The sequence below is a fragment of the Capsicum annuum genome, unplaced genomic scaffold (assembly GCF_002878395.1).
Source record: "Capsicum annuum cultivar UCD-10X-F1 unplaced genomic scaffold, UCD10Xv1.1 ctg5143, whole genome shotgun sequence".
Classification (NCBI taxonomy): domain Eukaryota; kingdom Viridiplantae; phylum Streptophyta; class Magnoliopsida; order Solanales; family Solanaceae; genus Capsicum; species Capsicum annuum.
The window spans coordinates 59,641-81,054 of NW_025859376.1; the positions used below are offsets into that span (position 1 = coordinate 59,641).

The 21,414-nt window shown below is 37.0% G+C and overlaps 1 non-coding gene across 1 annotated transcript; it reads right to left on the minus strand.

Annotated features, from left to right (window-relative positions):
* Positions 1–5,646: 5,646 nt before the first annotated feature.
* On the minus strand, positions 5,647–5,736 carry LOC124892868. The gene has a single exon (XR_007050452.1). It is a non-coding gene; the product is annotated as a small nucleolar RNA snoR26 (small nucleolar RNA).
* Positions 5,737–21,414: the final 15,678 nt, after the last annotated feature.

Sequence of the window (21,414 nt, forward strand, 5' to 3'; positions counted from 1 at the left end):
AATTATATATATAGTTATATATTAATTTATAAAACATATACACATGTATACGTTAAATATATACGTCTATAGAAGATATATATACACATATATAAATTAATAATATTTGATGGGAAGTTAATAATATATTAAAACTAAGTTATAATTAAATCTAATTTTTTTTTTAAAAAAAATTAGTCAAGCCGAGCCGGTTAACCGGCGGGCCCTAACAGGCTTGGTTCGGGCTGGGTTAACTGGGCCCAAATCAATAAAATACCCGGCCCGGTACCCTAAAGCCCTAGGTCTTACCGGGCCGGATCAAACCGGGCCAATTTTTGTAAGTGGGCCGGGCTAAGCCGGGTCAGCCCGACTCGTTTGACAATCTTAGCTGGCACCTCTCTTAGGTCTAGGCCACCACTCCTGGTGCACAGGCAATCACTCCGAGTTGTGGCTCAATGCGTGGATCGAACCTCGTTGGTCACAGCTATGACCAGTTGGTCACGGCTAGCACCCCTCTTGGGTTCAGGTCACCACTACGAGTCACGGCCCAATGTGCGGCTCCCTACATGTGGATCGATCCTCGTTGGTCACGGCTACGCCCAATTGGTCACGGCTGACACCCCTCTTGGGTCCAGGCCACCACTCAGACTCACGGCCCAACTCGTGGATTCTAGTGAAAGCACCAATATTATAAATCAAACGGGAGAGCCCAACCCAAAAGACTTGTCTAATAGGTGGGAAACCCATTTGACTTATAATCCCCTTAGTATTTCTTTATTTTTTCAACGTGGGACAATTGGTTCATAACACATTCATTTTTAAAAAAAGAATAATTTTGTTTTTCTTCTTTTCTAACTTGTCAATATCCTAAAAGACTTTTATAGTTTATTTATAAACTTTTTAAATTTTATGGCCTTTTTATAAGAGATCTTAGTTTTTATGCATAAGAAGTCTTTATTTTTATAGATAAGAAATTTAAATATGTCATATTTTATTTAATTTGTAAATGGTCAAAAGATCTCATTTTCTCCTATTATAAAAGTATGTAACTAAAGAGACTCAAATAATTATTCCATTGATTATTTAGAACAAGTTAAACTGACGAATAAAGAGAAAAGGAAGGGAAATTAATAAGAAAAAGAAAAGCATTACCTCACATTACTAAAGGTCATAATTTAGAAGTATTTTGACTTAAAATGGCCAACGTCAAGTGCAGGTTCTTGCAAATAACTTGCTGAGAGACTTTTGGTTGTACGTATAGAAATTCTTTGTGATAGTTGCTATAGAAAAAATAGAATCCTGATGTATGAGGGTGCCACGTAAGTAGAACTAAATTTCTCCTTTATTATATAATAAATTGATTTGTAAAATATCTGATCAACAAAAAATAATATGACATTTTATTTGATTGACTTTTCTATAGCAGGTTTTGATAGGTGATGCTTTTACTCAAATGCAAAATGAAATTGAAATAAAGATAATGCATTTGAACGAAGAAAATTCCAAATAGCACGACAAAGTTACTTGAGAAAATTGAAGGAAAGGTGTCTTTTAAGTCTTGAATAAAGGATTGGTGACATTGACCAACTTAAAGGGTCAAACGTCATTAGAAAACTCGATTAAGTTAATTGTGGACTTGATTAATATTTTCAAAACTTTTTAATCTTTTTAAAAATACAAATCAACCCACACCCCTCTTCAATCCAAATCAACCAGTCTCTCTCCTGTCTCTCTCGACAGCTTCTCTCAACTCTCTCCCATCAACAGTTCTGCAAAATTCTCCCTTCAATCCCCGGCGACTTCAACCTCCGGGAAAAAATAGTCGGTCCAGTTTCCTTTCAACTTTCAATCGTCAATCGACGTGAAGACTTCTCCAATGACAACAACTTCGAGTTCTTCGTCGTCCCATTTCTTTTTTCACAGGTAAAAAATTATGAAGAAACAGAGAAAGTTGAGTCAACTACTCTTCTAGTATTGAAATATGGAATGAATAAAACCCTAATTTCTGGCATTTCTTCTTCTTGTTGTCGTAATGTTGATTCAGATTTGTTGGTGATTTTTGTTCATAGTTGATGTTCTTAGTGTTTGTGTGTGTATGATATGTTGGTGTTGCAGGGTTGATTTGTTATTTGTCTTGGTAAAAATGGTGTTGCAACAGATGAAATGTATGATGCTACAGATGAAGACATCTAATGTAACAGATGAAAACATCTGATGCAACAGAAGAAAATATCTGATGCAACAGATTAAAATATGATGCAACTATGAAAATATGATGCAACAGATGAACAATCTAACAGATCATTCAGCTGTTGCGACAGACGACTCTTCTGTTTGGAAGAAATCTAAACAATATTGATCCAACAGATAACTCATTTTGCTACAGATGAGTGATATGTTTCAACAATTCAGTGATCTGTTTTACTGTCTCCAATAATTTACTCATCCGTTGCAACAGGTCGGTTATATGTTGCAACAGATAACATACCTGGTGCAACAGTTTAGTGATCTGTTTTATTGTCTTCAATGAATTACTCATCCGTTGAAACAGGTCGGTTATATGTTGCAACAGATAAAATACCTGGTGCAATAGATATGTGATCTATTTTTACTGTTTCTAATGGATTACTCATCCATTTTAACAGGTCGGTTATATATTGCAATAGATAAACTACCTGGTGCAACAGATATGTGATCTATTTTTACTGTTTCCAACGAATTGCTCATTCGTTTCAACAAGTTGGTTATATGTTGCAATAGATAAACTACCTGGTGCAACAGATTAGAGATCTCACTACTAAAAATGCCAAAAAGCGACGGCCAGTGTCGCTTTTTTGGGCAAAATTGACGAAAATCCATCATTTTTTTTTCATCTCAAAAAGAGGCGTTGTTTTTTGAAAACAACAGTCTGCGTCGCTTTTATTACGACGAACAGTGTCGCTTTTAGAGAAAAAAATTTAGTTATTTTTTGAAAAAGCGACGTTGTGCATCGCTTTTTGTTCTTCATGTGAAGAACACATGATGAACAAAAAGCGACGTTGGTTGTCGCTTTTTGTTCTTCATAATGAAGAAAAAAGCAACGTTGGCCGTCGTTTTTTGTTCTTCATAATGAAAGAAAAAAGTGACGTTGGGCGTCGCTTTTTGTTCTTCATAATGAATAAAAAAATTAACGTCGGCCGTCGCTTTTTGTTCTATATAATGAAGACAAAAAGCAACGCTGACCGTCGTTTTTTTTTAAATTTATTTTAAAAATTTTCAGAAAAGCGACGAACAAAAGGGACCATGTCTGTCGCTTTTCTGTATTTTTTTTGAATGCAAAAATCTGCATTTTTGCATTCCACCTGTCAAATAAAAATGCAATTCAATATATACAGCCTCATGCAACACACATTTCTAAAATAACCATACAACACACTACATTATCAAAATATTTAAGCAATTCAAATCAACAACACTTAAACAACCAAATTCAAAATACAAAACACTTAATAATTAATCCAACAACCACCAAAACACTTGAACAATACTAAAGTTTTTTCATAGGAGTATACAGGTGTCCGAAATTTCTTTTTAGCAGTTGACTTCGAACTCTTATCAGGGACGAGGCCAATCACCTTCACTACCGAATGTCATCTGCATGCAAGTTTACATCAAAACATATAAAAATCAAGTCATTTATTCATATGTCATGTGACTACACTTAATATTTTCAAGTTACTAGTACATATTTCAAGATACTACACTCAAACCATTTTCAAATATATGATTGACATTTTATTTCACTATACTTAACCATTTTCAAATAACTAGTAGACATTTCAAGTAACTACACTTGCCCATTTTCAAGTCAATAAGTACACATTTCAAATCACTACACTTAACTATTTTCAATTAACTAAATCATATTTCAAGTCAATATACTTAATCATTTTCAAGTAACTATACTTTATTATTTTAAAGTTGTTAGTACACATTTCAAGTGACTACACTTAACCATTTTCAAGCATCAAGTTCACAATTTTAAGTAACTACACTTAACCGTTTTCAAGTCACAAGTTCACAATTTCAAGTAACTACACTTAATCATTTTCAAGTCACTACAGTTAATATTTTTCAAATAACTTATTCACTAGTGCGGATTTCAAGTCACTACACTCAAACCATTTTCAAATAGCTAATTAACATTTCAAGTCACTATACTTAACCACTTTCAAGTAACTACACTTAACCATTTTCAAGCCACTAAACCATTTTCAAATAACTAGTAGACATTTCAAGTCACTACACTTAACCATTTTTTCAAATAAATAATTCACATTTCAAGTCACTACACTTAACCATTTTCAAATAATTAATTCACATTTCAAGTCACTATACTTAACCATTTTCAAGTAACTACTTTACATTTAAAATAACTATACTTAACCGTTTTCAAGTCACTACACTTAATCATTCATTTCAAGTCACTATACTTAACCACTTTCAAGTAACTAATTCACATTTCAAGTAACTACACTTAACCATTTTCAAGTCACTAGTAACTGATTTCAAGTCACAAGTTTGCAATTTCAAGTAACTACACTAAACCATTTTCAAGTCACTACACTTAATAATTTTCAAATAACTTATTCTCATTTCAAGCCACTACACTCGAACCATTTCAAATAGCTAATTAACATTTCAAGTCATTATACTTAACCATTTTCAAGTCATGTACTAGCATTTCAAGTCACCATACTTAATCATTTTCAAATAACTAGTAGACATTTCAAGTCACTACACTTAACAATTTTTCAAATAACTAATTCACATTTCAAGTCACTACACTCAACCATTTTCAAATAATTAATTCACATTTCAAGTCACTACACTCACCCATTTTCAAATAATTAATTCGCATTTCAAGTCACTATACTTAACCATTTTCAAGTAACTACTTTACATTTAAAATAACTATACTTAACCGTTTTCAAGTCACTATACTTAATCATTCATTTCAAGTCACTATACGTAACCACTTTCAAGTAACTAATTCACATTTCAAGTAACTACACTTAACCATTTTCAAGTCACTAGTAACCGATTTCAAGTCACAAGTTTGCAATTTCAAGTAACTACACTAAACCATTTTCAAGTCACTACACTACACTTAATAATTTTCAAATAACTTATTCACATTTCAAGTCACTACACTCGAACCATTTCAAATAGCTAATTAACATTTCAAGTCATTATACTTAACCATTTTCAAGTCATGTACTAGCATTTCAAGTCACTATACTTAATCATTTTCAAGTCACAAGTTCTCGATTTCAAGTAACTACATTTAATCATTTTCAAGTCACTACACTTAATAATTTTCAAATAACTTATTCACATTTCAAGTCACTAGTACATATTTCAAGTCATTTTCAAGTCAGTCGCTACACTTAACTATTTTCAATTAACTAATTCACATTTTCAAGTCACTATATTTAACTATTTTCAAATAACTACACTTAACCATTTTCAAGTCACTAGTTATTTTACAAATGATTTTACAAAAATCACCGTTAACACATTTGCAAAAAATTAATGATTTTGATTAGGAAATAAATAAATCTTTCCAATAGAATGATTCTGAATGGAGTGAAAAATACTATGCAAGCAAAGAAAGAAGGAAAAGAAAAGCATCTCAGAAATGTTCCCCCATTATTATCTTCATTCAACAATCAAAGTGCAAGGATAACAAATTGGATTATTCATCATTGATGCCTTTTACGAGAAAAAAAAGATATTGCATAAAACAAATAAGAAAAGACTAAATAGAAGAGATTGGAAATATCTAAAGTTTGGATATTAAATTTATCTATTTTTAATTTACCTCTGAAAATTAGTCCAACTAACTTTTGAAAAGCGAAATATTACAAGTAAAAGTGAACAAAGAGAGTAGCTATTTGATGTGAGGCAGACAAAGTTCCACATCTTGAACTATCAGACTCATATCAAAGTCATTTTTGCTAAACTTTCTTTTTCATTCAAAAAGTTTTGAGGTGAAAGATTAAGGATCTATCTGTTTTATTTCTTGTACAAGGACAAGTAGACATTGAAAGATGCTTCTCAATTTACTACTACTACTAACACATGGTGTAAACAGAAAGTGACAATGTGACCTTAAACATACGCTTAAAAGAGGGCCAAAGTCTATGTTGCTTTTTCAAAATTGAAAAAATCCATTTTCCAACTTCTTTTCTATCTCTTCTATGTTTTGTACTACTTGATATTGATGAAAATATCACTTTATTCTTTTGTGGATGATGTATGAAGCATCTTTTCAATGTTTAATATGTTATAAAGATCAAATCAAAGTTATAGAATCACAATAATTGAATATTCAAGGAATTCAATTTACAACTTATATAAATGCCCCTCTAACAGTAGTGGTATAACAATAATTTTCAGGAATAATATTCGGAACAAAATAATTGTACTGTTGAACAGCTTGACAAGGTGATACATTTGCACAAAAAGATATAATAAAAAAAATATCAGTGAGTTTTAACCACATCCTTCATAAATAGGCCCAAGGGCATCCCAAAATTTTCCTATGCATTACTAGTTGCTCCTGTGCTAGAACTGTACCAAAAGATGGCTTTCTTTATTTAGCATGATGTTAGATCTCAGAAAAGTGAAATACCAAAAAAATTAATATATCCTAAAAATAGAGTTCGCTACAGATTGCGAAAGAACAAATGGAGATAGCTCTTACCAAAGCCAAGCAGATCACTAGTTGTTTTACGGAGAAATTTTAATTTTTTGAGAGAGAGTCGCCACTTAATTTTTCAAAAGGAATTAAGAAACCTTTATAAAGTACTTTAAACAATCCAAAACATAAAAATCGTTCAAGTTTTGAAGATTCTGAGTAAGCGGTTCTTATTAACGTTTTAGGAAGATGTTAGGCACCTAAAACGTCTGCTAACTTACGGTTGTCCGATCTGTTTGAAAACATTCTTTTGATTAACTTCGGAAAATCAATTTGTTGAAAAAATAGTTGATTAAGGAAAAAGGTTTTACAAAATCAGTTTTTTAGCGACTTAGTTAGGAATTTAGATAGGTTCACAAAACAAGAAGGCAAACAAGCGTAAAGAAAAAAGGGAAGGGGAGAAAGTAAGGGATTTAGGCCATTAGGCCCAAATCAATAAGACTTGTCCTAGTCTAATTGGGCTTTTGACCCGTCTTCACCTGTCCTAATTCTAGTTGGGTTTTTGGACTCGTTGTCACCTGTCCTATTCTATGTTCCTAAACCTTTACCTCGAGTCTTGATTCACTTGTATTAATTTACAAGTTTGGCTTCGAGGCCTAAATGAATAAAATGAAGAAATAGGAAGACAAATAAATGAATATATGAGATGATGATAGATGACTAAAAAGTAAAATATATGGGACATTTAAGTCTCTCAGCTGCTTCAGACATGGGACCTTAGTCCATTCTCGCTAATGACTTCCTTCTTCAAAAAATAGTTGATTCGAGGGGGTTGGCCTCATTTGCCCGTTATAAAATGCAATAGGGAGAGAACCCATTTGGACCGCGAATGCGATGCCCCAAATTCATTGCACATGCATCAAAGAAAGTAATAAAGAGTAAGTATTTATTTGGCAAATCAGCAAGCTCAATAGAATGTCATTTCAGATTAAACTTGAGCAACACCAACAAAGAATAACCAACTAAATTACTTGACCAAGAACAAAATTCTAGAATAAAGTTATTTACTATTTTATAAATTTAATCTACCTTTCCTACATTAGTAAAATTGAATATGCGAGGTGACAAGTTTCTTGCAGGAAGAAACGATATATACACTTTGGTTTTAATAGAAAGGAATAGATGAAACAGGATACAACATGTTAAGAGGATTAGCACCAATAAATCAACCTGATCAATCCCATAAAAATGTTTTAATGATATGATCGCCATAAAAAAAACTTCTTATAATAAAAATTCCAAACAGTCAAGAGAACGCTACAAGGATCTAGCCTATATCACAGGATGAGAGACCCAACTGCAATCAGTATGGACCATGATGCAAAACAGTAAACCAGGGAAGTCAAGCTAAATATCACCATCTCAATAGCAAACAAATTCTCACGAATCACAATTAGCAACTTTATAGCAAAAGCATACTCAATAAACCTATAATAATAAAAGTCACCGAAATGTTATGTCGTCGGATAGCCAGTATTGTAATATGGTAAAGAACGGTAAGATTAACGAAATCATGGAATAAAATGGATGGGCAAAGAGAAGGAAAAAATGACACCTATTGTGACCAAACAGTACTCACCGATAGACCCGAATTAAGAACTTTCAAAGACGGAAACATATTATGAACGTTTTGTCTTTAGTTCAGGTTTTGATTTTTGATATCTTAAGGTCATGGTTTTCACTCCCGTTAAGCTTCTTCAACATTGTAAACCAAAGAGACTCGACTGCACTCTTTTTCAAAGACAAACTAACTCAATTGATTCTGATGATTCTCCAAGGACTTTCAACGAACAAAACACAATGAACCTCAACCATTATTGAACAGTGAACAAGAAAAAGATGAAAATAGCAAACACCTAGATTGATACTATCACTAATTTAGGTTGCCAGGCTATAAAACTCCACGAGTAAGAGCTTTGCATATATTCACCACGTAAACGTGTATGACCATGGAACTTAAATGTAAAGAGTAAAACTGAAAAATCTTATAAAGAATCAAAATTTAGTGCCAACGACGTCTAAATCATCTAAGAACGCAAAGCAGCTCGGAAAAATGCATATACTTACTCTAAATAAAACATGAATGCTATTTCTATTTGCACGCCAACTTTAATTTAAGCAATATTCAAAATATTGACTCATGCTATAGACTTGCATATAACCTATCTTCATCCATCATGAGACAGAAATCAAAACAGTCGATAACGAAACTCATGATGCGCACACTAGTTCGGCAAAAAACAAACGATCACAAGCAAACCTAAAGCCGACAAGGCCATCTGCAGCAAGTAAAGCCCAACATCATTTATAATAACCTTTAAAATCGACTAATCCATCAGGGAAAAAAGGGGATAAAGCAAGAAGTGATGAATTTAAGAGAGAAAGTATATTCACCTCCTCTATGGCATCAAAATAGGGACCCGAGCTATAAGCAATCTGGTCACCGCTGGGAGCCTGATATTGTCGAATCGGGTACTCCCAATTGATGGACTAGCTTCCCAAAAAGAAGGGACAAGAAATTTTTGTCAAAATAAACTCTTGGCTTTCAGAGTTCCCAACCCAAATTTCGAACCAGCCTAAAAAATTCTCCTTTAGTTTCTTTTCAAAAACCTTGTCTCTAATGGCTCCTGTCTTCCCTGAATGAAGATCCTAGAATTTTGCTAAACCAAATTTCGAACCCCTCCAAGAAGAGAAAAGAAAAAGAACCCTGAAAGCCGAGAAACAAATTTCTGAATCCCAGGACTCCAACCCTAAAAGAACTCTCAAGCCAAAAACAAAAACCAACCCCCCAAATAGTAACCCCCATGGGTCTTTTTATAGGGCACCCATTCGGGGCATTCCCGAGATTTGAGGGAGAGGATATTCTTGAATATCCATTTTTGGATCAGATTTTCGTTTGACATCCGCACTGATTTGGCGTTTTTGTCCTATAATCCAAAATAAACAACCAATAAAGGATGAGGAATCAAAATTCCCTCTTGAACCAATAAGAAATAGCCAAGGATGTACGAATACATACCATTTGTACCGCGATTTACGGGATTGAGACATTGGAGGGACACCTATGCATGTTTTAGACAATTCTCAAACTTTCCACAGTACAAAACCATATGCTACGGATGTGAGAGGTATGACGAAAGTGAAGGAAAAGAGAAATAAAGGATTCGTTGGGTCGTAATTGGTCTGAATTGGGTTAGGGTTTGGTTTTGACGTTAGGGTCGGATTGAATTGGGGTTGGCTGCTGTTGATTGCTAGGTTAAGGGGAAAAGGTGAGAAGATTAGGCCGATTTAGGTGGTTTTGGACTGGGTTGGCAGTTGTTAATGTTGGGGATATTGCTAAATGGGTCAAGGGGATTGATGAAGGGAGATTGGGCCTGGTTAATATTTTTGGGCCATTATTGTTTAACATAGGCTGTTGGATATTAAAAGAGGGGATGGGGCTGGTTGTGGATTAAATGGTTAGGTTGGTCTAGGGTTTGAAATTGAGGACTTGGACATTCCTTTAAATTTTGGCCAAATTGAAGATCAATTGATCAATTACACTGCAATTTTGGCCATTTGATTTTAATTATGACCAAATCGAATAGATTGGACAAATTAAAAATTCATATTAGATTCGTATTGATACTTTGTCTAATCCTGAGTTTCTTGATTTCATAAAATCAAACAAATGTCTCTCCGAACAGATTATTTTTGAGGATCAATTATAATTAAATCGAGATTTAAATCATTATGAATTCTTTCAAGATAAGCTTTGATTCAATTTGATATTTTGTAAAACCAAGTATCAAAATTGTATGATCTAGTGTATTTGAATATGAGAATATACAATTGCTATTTAAAAATGACCAAATTATGTACAAGAAATATTTTGAAAATCTTTCATTCGAATAGGATGAATGTTGTAATTTTATTTGACAATTGAAGAAACTATGAATTAAACTTAGTTATTGGGGGGGGGGGGGGGGGGAATTAGGTGTCAACAACTGCCCCCTCTCTTTGGGTAGGGTGGATGTAAGTAACCCTGGGCAAAGGGAGGTTGACGTTCCTAATTTTTGTCCGATCACAAATTTGTATCTAAGAGAGGTTGGTTTTCTGCATGAGTTTCAAGGAGTTATGGACGAATCTCGGTAACAGGTTTTCTACATATCTCAGGTTATATGAGAATTCAAGCTACTTGTAGTTCATAAAGCTTGATTTAAAGCACGATATTCGAAAACAATTCACCAACTATCACAATTTAAGAATTTTGGTTAAACTGAGAAACTGGGGAATAAAGGGATTTTGGGGGAGGTTGGAATGCGGTCGTGTTTTCTACACAGAGCCCAGCCTACATATCCCTGAGACTTAGGGAATCAGACCGCTTGTAGTTCGACCCTCTCGGTAGAAAAGATAGTCTTCTATTTCAGACAATCTTTGGATCAGGATAAGTGACAAGTTGATCGAGTTACGGAAAAGAGGCTTGTAACCATCTTAATCATGAATGTGGGATCCTTCACACCCATAGACAAGAAATTACCCGAACATAATTTCTAGAACTCTATGTACGTTGTCACCTGAATTTGAAAGAAATAGAAAGTTTCCCTCGGTATGAGTTAAGAAAATATCCCAGAGGTAAAGCTGAGACCAGAATATCCAAAAAATACCCACATTCTTTCTAATAGAGGCGTGGTTAGATGGTGGTGGTGATCATCATTTAGCTCGCGTCTAGAGAGTTTGACATCCCTCTCCAGACTATGTCCTGTTTTGCTGCTGAGAAAGAGTCCCACATTGTGCTGCATCCTTTTTGGAGTCGTCCGCACCTGTGGTTTTTGGTTTGAGATTTTTATCCTCTCGGATGGTCTCGACAATATCTCAAATGAAAATCACTAGTAATAAGCATAATTCATGAAAGAGGTGAAAATTATTTGAATGCTGATGATATCCTCGACGCCAGCGTTGTGTCTAACGCGTCAATAGATATTGAATGATGATGATATCCTCGATACCAGGGTTGTGTCTAGCGCATCAACAGATATTGAATGCCTTCTGGGGCGATGGTATGAGATGGCCTTTGTGGCAATGATATACGATTGCCCTGGCGGTAATGATATGTAATGGCCTTTGTGGCAATGATACGGAATGGCCTTTGCGGCAATGATATGCAATGGCCCTTGCGGCAATGATATGTAATGGACTTCGCGGCAATGATATGTAATGGCCTTTATGGCAATGATATGCAATGGCCTTTGCGGCAATGATATGTAATAACCTTTGCGGCATTGATATGTAATGGCCTTTGCGGAAATGATATTTAATGGTCTTTGTGGAAATGATATGTAATGGCCTTTGTGGAAATGATATGTAATGGCCTTTGCAGCAATGATATGCAATGGCCTTTGTGGCAATGATATGTAATGGCCTTTGCGGCAATGATATGCAATGGTTCTTGCGGCAATGATATGCAATGGCCCTTGCGGAAATGATATGCAATGGCCCTTGCGACAATGATATGTAATGGCCTTTTCGGCAATGATATGTAATGGCCTTTGCGGCAATGATATGTAATGGCCTTTGCGGCAATGATAAAATAATTTTACCTGGCTTCATTCGTCAATGTCCTACTTTCTATATGTACCTGTACTCAAGGTAGACGATTAGTAGACACAAAGTCGCTTTTACTATCGACAGTTTTTAGGAAACTTCTAAATACAATATTTGTAAAGAAGACAAAGAGTTTTTTCTTGTCGCCTACGATCTCAATAAATGAGATGGACAAATCAAAAGGTCCTCAATAAACGGGCATTAAACCTGTTTTTAGGGCTATCCTAAAATACCGTTCTTGGGTATTAATGCTTTATTGTGGCTCCCACTTTGTTCGGAGATTTTTGACAGAGACCCTCATTTTGTATATTGAACCCTACATCCACAGAAAAATGATTAGTTTGAATGAAATTACTTCGTGTTGACCTTCTTCGATCCTTGATTTTCTCCTTGCCATTTCTTGGGCATTCCACCATATCGGGACTTCCACCCTCACACTCCATCCCAAATAATGTCTAGGCAAGTACTAAATAAGTGAGTTGTAAGATTTTTGAAAATAGTCTTAAATTTTTGAAAATAATTTCAAAAACTTCTGTAAAACTTTAGAAAATCTCTGCCAGTTATGTCATGTACTAGCTTAACGAACGTCTTCTTCATAGTTTTGACTATGTCCGATGGATGGTTTCCAAAACTCATGATCATTGTTAGAGGGCTTCTTCAAGTAGTTCTATCATAGCCAAAAATTGAGTCTACCAAGACTCTATTACAGTTAGTGGCTTCCAAAGCTTAACTTTAACCTCTGGTGCTGGGGAATATGGAATATGTTCTTGCATTTGGTGGACATTTTGAGGTCTTCTTTAAAATTTCTGTCCTAGTTTAAAGTTGTTTGAGATGATACCAATCTGAGTGGATCTGAAGTCTTTGCTGATCTTCATTCTCTTTGTTGGATGTCAATTTTCTCTTATGAATTTTTGAGATTCCTTCTCAAAAATTCTGCCCCGTTTTCCATTTCTTGGGTTATATGACCGAGCCGTTGGGGCGCCTACGTATCCCATTGAAGCAGAAATCAGGTCAAACGTAGTTCAGAACTATGCTAGGGATATACAAAAGAAATTAATGGGTTGACCAAAGCTGACATAGGCCACCTACATATCCCTTTTATTGGGAATTCAAGTCATCACATAGTTCATACATAAGAAGGAAATGATGAATCGTCCTAAGGTGTTGACCGAAGCCAACATAGTCCGCCTACTTATCTCATTCTTGGGAATTCAGGTCAAACCTAGTTCGTACATAAAGGAAAAGGGACTCTAGGCAGTTGCGCACTAGAGAACAGCATTATTACAAAGGCGATTATAAGTAAATTAAGGAAAAATAAAAATTGGACCGTCTCTTAACATAGTATCTCTTTACCGTATCAGAATTGATTGGTTTGGTCTATTCTCAGCCATCCATCTCAGACAAAATCAGAGCTCCTCCAGATAGTACCTTACGAACTAGGTATGGCCCTTGCCAGTTTGGAGCGAACTTACCCTTGTACTCCTCTTGGTAAGGGAATATTCATTTGAGAACCAGGCTCCTTACTTCAAATGTTCGATCTCTCACCTTCTTGTTAAAGGCACAAACCATCCTGTGTTGATACAGCTGGTCATGACAAACAGTAACCATTCTCTTTTCATCAATCAACATGAGTTATTCATAGCGAGCGCGGACCCATTATTCGTTACTCAGTCCAGCTTCCTAAATAATCCTTAGGGAGGGTATTTCAACCTCAGCAGGTATCACAGCTTTATTCCCGTTAACCAGTAAATAGGGAGTCGCCCCGATGGAGGTTCGAACAGTTGTACGATATCGCAGCAAAGCATAAGGTAACATCTCATGCCATGATCTATCATTTTCAACCATCTTTCTCAAAATCTTCTTAATATTCTTGTTGGCAGCTTCCACGGCTCCGTTCATTTAGGGACGATATGCAGTCGAGTTGCGATGCACAATTTTGAACTGATCACAAATTTCATTCATCAAGTGACTTTCAAGTTTGCCCCATTATCGCTAATGATTGATTCTGGCACTCCAAATTGGCAAATCAAGTTACTCCTGATGAAATCTGCAACCACTTTCTTAGTGACAGCTCTATATGAAGTAGCTTCAACCCACTTAGTAAAGTAATCGATGGCAACCAAAATAAACCTATGCCCATTCGATGTCGATGGCTCTATTGGTTCGATAACGTCCATGCCCCAAGCTACGAAGGGCCAAGGTGAATTCATTGCATGAAGCTCATGTGGAGGCATTCGAATCAAATATCCGTGTATTTGACATTTTGGACATTTCTGCACATACCTGCTACAATCATTCTCCATAGTCATCCAAAAGTAACCGATCCTCAGGATCTTTCTAGAAAAGGCAAATCCATTCATGTGAGGCCCGCAAACTCCAGCATGTACTTCTTTTATTAATTTATTGGCTTTCACAGCGTCGACACATCTCAAGAATACTAAGTCTGGAGTCCTCCTAAAAAGGATTTCCCCTCTTGAAAAATAGTTCTTCGCTAGCCGCCGAATTGTCTTCTTTTGATTGTTACTGGCCTCTTCGGGATATATTCCAGATTCTAAATACCTCTTTATGTCAAGGTACCAAGGCTTTCCATCAGGCTCCTCTTCAATGTGTTTGCAGTGCGCGGGTTGCTCCTTCAATCTTATTTCCAGAGGATCAATGTAACTCTGATCTGGGTGCTGAATCATGGAAGATATAGTGGCCAAAGCATCAGCAAACTCATTTTATATCCGTGGGATATGTCTGAAATCAACTTCTTTGAATCTTTCACATAATTCTTGCACCAGCTCTACGTAAGGAGTAATCTTAGAATTTCTTACCGCCCATTCTCCCCGTACCTGGTGAATCAGCTAATTTGAATCCCCGATGACTAACAATTCACAAATACCCATATCAAGTGCCAATTTGAGACCCAAGATGCAAGCCTCATATTCAGCCATGTTATTAGTGCAGGGGAAACACAGCTTTGCAGTTACCGGATAATGTTGGCCCATTTCTGACACCAAAACTGCTCCGATTCCTGAACCTTAAAAGTTGACCGCCCTGTCAAAGAATAGCCTCCATTCGGGGTAAATCTCTATGATATCCTCCCCTACGAACAAAATTTCCTCATCTGGGAAGTAATTTCAAAATGGCTCATATTCCTCATCAACCAGATTTTCTACCAAATGATCCGCTAAGGCTTGGCCCTTGATTGCCTTTTGGGTTACGTACACAATGTCAAACTCACTCATCAATATTTGCCACTTGGCTAGCTTTCCTGTAGGCATGGCCTTCTGAAATATATACTTCAATGGATCCATTCTCGAGATGAGGTATGTTGTGTAGGACGATAGATAATGCCTCAAATTTTGTGCTGCCTAAGTCAAAGCAAAACATGTCCTTTATACAAGAGTGTAACGGGCTTCATATGGCGAGAACTTTTCACTCAAGTAGTAAATGACTTTCTCTTTCCTGCTGGTCTCATCATGTTTCCCGAGGACACATCCGAAAGCATTTTCTGAGACTGACAGGTAAAGCAGCAATGGAATTTCTTTTCTTGGCGGTACCAAAATTGGCGGCACAGAAAAATATTCCTTGATGTGGTCAAAAGCTCTCTGACATTCTTCCATCCACTCATTCAATGCATTTTTCTTTAGCATCTTGAGAATTGGCTCGCATATGATTGTCAACTGAGCGGCAAACCGGCTAATGTAATTCAAACGACCTATGAAACTCATAACTTCCTTCTTGGTTCTCGACGGTGGTAAGTCCTAAATTGTCTTGATTTTGGATGGGTGTAACTCGATGCCTCTTCTGCTGACTATGAACCCCAGTAACTTCCCTGATGGCACACCAAAAGCACACTTAGCAGGGTTTAACTTCAAACTGTACTTTCTTAATCTGTTGAAGAATTTTTCTAGATGGGTCAGATGATCCAAACTCTCGCGAGATTTGATAATTACGTCATCCACGTATACCTCAATCTCTTTATGGATTATATCATGGAAAATAGTCGTCATAGCCCACAAATATGTGGCACCTACATTCTTGAAACCAAACGGTATTACCCTATAATGATAGACACCGCAAGGCGTAATAAAAGTCGTCTTTTCTGCATCTTCCTCATCCATCAATATCTGATGATAGCCAGTAAAGCAATCAATAAAAGACTGCATTTCATGCTTTGCACAATTATCAATGAGGATATGAATGTTGGGCAATGGAAAATTATCTTTAGGACTGGCTCTATTCAAGTCTTTGTAGTCAACACAAATGTGAATCTTGCCATCCTTCTTTGGCACGGGGATGATTTTGGCTAACCACGTCGGATACTTTGTGACCTCTACCACCTTGGACTGGATTTGTTTCGTCACTTCTTCCTTGATTTTTAGACTTAAGTCTGGCTTGAAATTCCCCATTTTTTGCTTGACTGGATCAAACTCAGAATTTATCAATAACTTATGTGACACAATGCTGGTGCTCAACCCGGGCATATCATCATAGGACCAAGCAAACGCGTCAATATATTCCCACAATAGGTGAATAAGCTCTCTCTTTTGTGCTTCTGCCAGGTGGACACTGACTCTTATTTCTTTGGTTTCATCATGATCTCCGAGGTTGACTATTTCAGTTTCCTCCAAGTTAGGTTTTTCCCGATTCTCAAACTCCTCCATATCTTCAACTAATTGTTCCTCATCACCGTCCTTCCAATCATCATCGTTCCCTTCATTTTGTTTGTTTAAACTTTGACATAACATGACATTGGCAGATTTTAAGTTGTTGTTACTGTAAGGGACAAATAAACCAATTTAGATGAAGACAAAATAATAACAAAATATACGACCAGGAGTATTTTAGAAATAATAGAATTTTCTAAATAGATGAAGGCCTTTTCATTGAAATTTGAGAGATAATTACAAAACCATGGCTCATGACTTGAGCAAATACAAGTCCATGCCTTTTTGAAAGCAGTAAAATACAAAAAAAGAGTTTTGAGATATAAAATATGGGTCGCAGGGCCTCCGTCGGATCATCATCGATTTTAAAGCTAGTAGTATTGTCTTTTCATCTACCACGACGGGCGATGGGTTATGAGTGGAGTTGAGGTCCAATTTTGCAAGGCCTCCCCTGGCGCCATCTTCTTCAACCCGCTGGATTATGAGAAATCTTCTGATACAACATTGCATCCCTCAAACAAATCTCCTAACCCATCCTCAAGACCATCATCATCTGACACCTCTCGTACAGGAAATGACTGGCACAGGAGTGACAAGGGCTTAAACAAACTTTTCTCTTACTCATCCTCGACCCTATACTTCCTGGTAGGCTGATATCCAACCCATACTTGGATCTTATCTCTGGAATCGAAATAGGCTCGACAATTCCTTGTAAATTCTTGTCCAAGCCTCGACCAGGTTTAAACCCATTTCTTAACATCACCGTTGCAATCATTTTGTAGACAGAAGGTATTGGTACTTTGGGCGTCGATCCCTGTCCACAGCATTTACAATTTCCAATATATAGAAACTGCTACCTTTTGGAACATCTTCAATCACCTGCACATAACCATTGGGACGATCCGCTTGACTTCCTTCTCCTTGGATGACTACTTTATGATCCTCCCAAATGAACTTCAATAATTGATGAAGGGGTGATGAAACTGCCTTTGCACCGTGTATCCATGGCCTTCCCAAGAGCAGGTTATATCTAGAATGGATATCCATAACATCAAACTTAGTCGTGAACTCAACAGGTCCCATTTGGATGTGCAAATAAATCTCTCCTATGGTATTTCTCTGCCCTCCATCGAATGCTCTCACATTTACGTGGCTTTGACAATTTTTTCCCAAATCATAGCCTATTTGAACCAACGTAGAGAGGGGACAAATATTCATACCAGATCCGTCGTCTATTAATACCTGATTAATTGCATAATCTCAATAAATGACGATGACATGCATGGCTTTGTTGTGCATCGCCTCTTCAAATGGCAACTCTCCATCACTGAATGATATGCGATGATTCCCCATAATGTTTCCTATCATCGCAGCCAGGTTCTCAACACTCATTCCTGCGGGAACATAAACTTCATCCAAAACCTTTGATAAAGCTTGTCGGTGGTATTACGAACTCATTAATAGTGCCAAAATGGAGATTTGGGATAGTGTCTTCTCTAAATGTTTCACAATTGAGTAATCTTTTAGTTGCATATGCCTCCAAAATTCCTCAGCCTCTCCTTCAGTGATTGTCCCTTTTTGTTGATCATTTTTGTTCGTCAATTCCTCAAGGATATAGCATCGTCCCGAACGTGTCATCCCTTGGGTGACAGCGGTCTGTATAAAGAACTTCTTCCTTGATGGGGGAGGGTGCACCTGACTTGGATCCGTCATCACTATAAATGGGCCTTTCTCATTGACACTTAAAGCAGCCACAACTCTCTTTATCTTTCCTACCTGTTCTGCCCTTTTGCGTTTTTCATAGTTCACCTGGGTAATGGTCTTTCCAAATGCCCATTCGCCCTCTATTTCAATCACGTTAGCTGTAGATCTCCCATGGTTGGGCAATGTATTACTGTTAATATTTGGTGTAGGTCCCTGGAGCGTGATGACCTTCCAATTGATTAAATCCTGGATCCTATATTTCAGGTAGCCACAATCCTCTGTACTGTGCCCCACTGCTTCTGAATGATAGGCACAATGTTGACTTACATTAAAAAATTGAGAGTTGGGATTGACATGCCTGGGCTGTATTGGTTGCAAATGACCAGTATTCTTTAATTTTTCAAACAATTGGGTGCGACTTTCAGCTAGTGGGGTGAAGTTTCAGGGAGGTTTCTTTTCGTGGTTTGGACGTTGGGGGCTGTACTGGCTTTGATTTATAGGAGGAGGTACTTGGTTATATTTGGAGGCGCTTGGAAATTTGTTCGGTTATTTGAAGGAGTGGATTGGAAATGAAACTGATAATTTGGAGGAAGAGCTGGGTATTGGGGAAAGATATTTATCTATGGATCTTGGTATAAGGATTAGATGTTTGGGAGTGGAGTTTGGTACTGAGGTTGGGCATTTGAGAGTGGAGCTAGGTTTGGGGGTGGGCGTAGAACACGTGCTGAAGGTTGGGTGACGGCGGAGAAGGTAAAATATTTCTAGAGTTGAACCTCTTTTTCATTTTCGCAACAGGATTAGCAGAAATCACACCTACATCTTTCTTTTTCTTCTTCAAGAACATGACAATCCCAGACGATGTCGGGGTTTTGGCAATTTTCCCTGTCCAAATACCTTCTTCCCGTGATTCTCCTATCTTTACTAAATCTATAAAAGTTGCCCTGACAGCGGACACCATCCAGGTATAATATTCTCCTTCTTGAGCATGAGAGAACATGGATACCATTTCCTCCTCGGACATGGGGGGTTGCACTTTGGAGGCTTCTTTCCTCCAACGAAAAGCATAGTTTCAAAAACTCTCAACATTCCTCAGTTTGATCCGATCTAGTGAATATCGGTCCGGGACTATTTCAATTTTGAATGCGAATCGATCAAGGAAACCCTTGGCCAATGCTTTCCAACCAGTCCACCTTTTCGGCTCCTGAGACATGAACCACTCCAAGGCTTCACCACTCAAACTTTAATTGAATAGGCGCATCAATAACGCCTCATTTTTCCCTATCCCTACCAGTTGCTCACAGTACCTTCTCAGATGGGCCATTGGATTTATGGTACCGTCAAACATCTCAAACTTAGAGACTTTGTACCCATCTGATAGGTCTACTCCCTGGTGAATACATAAATCATCATACCCTAAACCGTCGTGGTCCCTGGCTCCATGAGACTCTTTGATCCTCATGATCTCTTCCTTCGTAGCTAGTAAATTCCTTCCATGCTGGGTCCTCTACTCTTTCTCCTTCTCCTCGTAATGGTCCATCTCGGGTTTAGTAAGGGGTTCATAAATATCAGGGCATATGATGGCTTGAGGGGGATTTGGAAGGAAGACTTAATTTTGCGGAAGAAAGGAACTTGGTTGGTAAGTGGGGAGGATGTTTTGGAAATTAGAGAGGTTCTGTGGACTTTGTGAGTAGTTTGGTGGAATATGAGAAGGATTCTGTGGATTTGGAAATAAATTTGGTGGATTCAAAGGTAGGTTTGACGTATTTTGTGGATTTAGGAGTGAATCTTGCAGATTTTGGAATGCGTTTTGTTGATTTGAGAATGTGTTTTGAGGATTTGGAAATGGATTTGAAGACGGGTTCTATGGGGTTACAAATGGATTTTAAGGATGGTAGGCGTCTGGGTTATTTTCACGATTAGTATTTTGGATAAATGGAGGAGCAGATATGGATGATATGTTATTTGGCTAATCCCCAAGAATAGGTGTGCTGAGGGGAGGGATTTGGAGTAGAGTCCCATGTTCTCCTGGAGCGGGGGCATTGACGGTGATGGCCAAGTTAGCCAAATTTTGAGTGTGATTTATTTCCCCCTGAAGCATTTCTAACTTTCTTGCAAGTTCCACAATCATTTTATTCTATTCCGCTATCACATTGTCCCGGATAGTCAGTACACTTTGTTTATCATTTCCTGTCATTTTTGAATGATGGTCAGAGGATGGGATTTGTGCGCTTTTGATCGGGTGAAGTAGGGATGTTCTGCCAGCCTATATCAATACGGAGTAATTTCTATTATCTGTAAAATAAAACAACTCAAAGGCAGATGTGTTAGTTTCCGTATATGATAAATAATGCAAAATATTTGACAGGAAATAACCACATAGAGTTGTTTGAGTCATAGCCAAATTCATCCATAGGACATAGTGGATAAACTTGCCTTTGATCCAAACAAACGCACATAAGCACATAAAACAGTTATATCATACAACAATATTATAATAACGCGTATCCTAGCTGGGGTGACCCTTTTTGAACCAAGGGTTCAGGCCAAATGATTTTTGAAGAAAATATATGCTTCCTCAAAGTCAATCCATTAACCCCAACTTATATAGGCACTAAAAAGAACATAAATGCCTACAAAAGATAATGAAAAAAGGGATACAATCTTTAGGGGAAAAGGGAAATAACATGAAAGAAGATAAGTTCCCGTGCAGGGGAAATAGAAAAACTAGCTACTGGAGGCTCCTTCATCTGC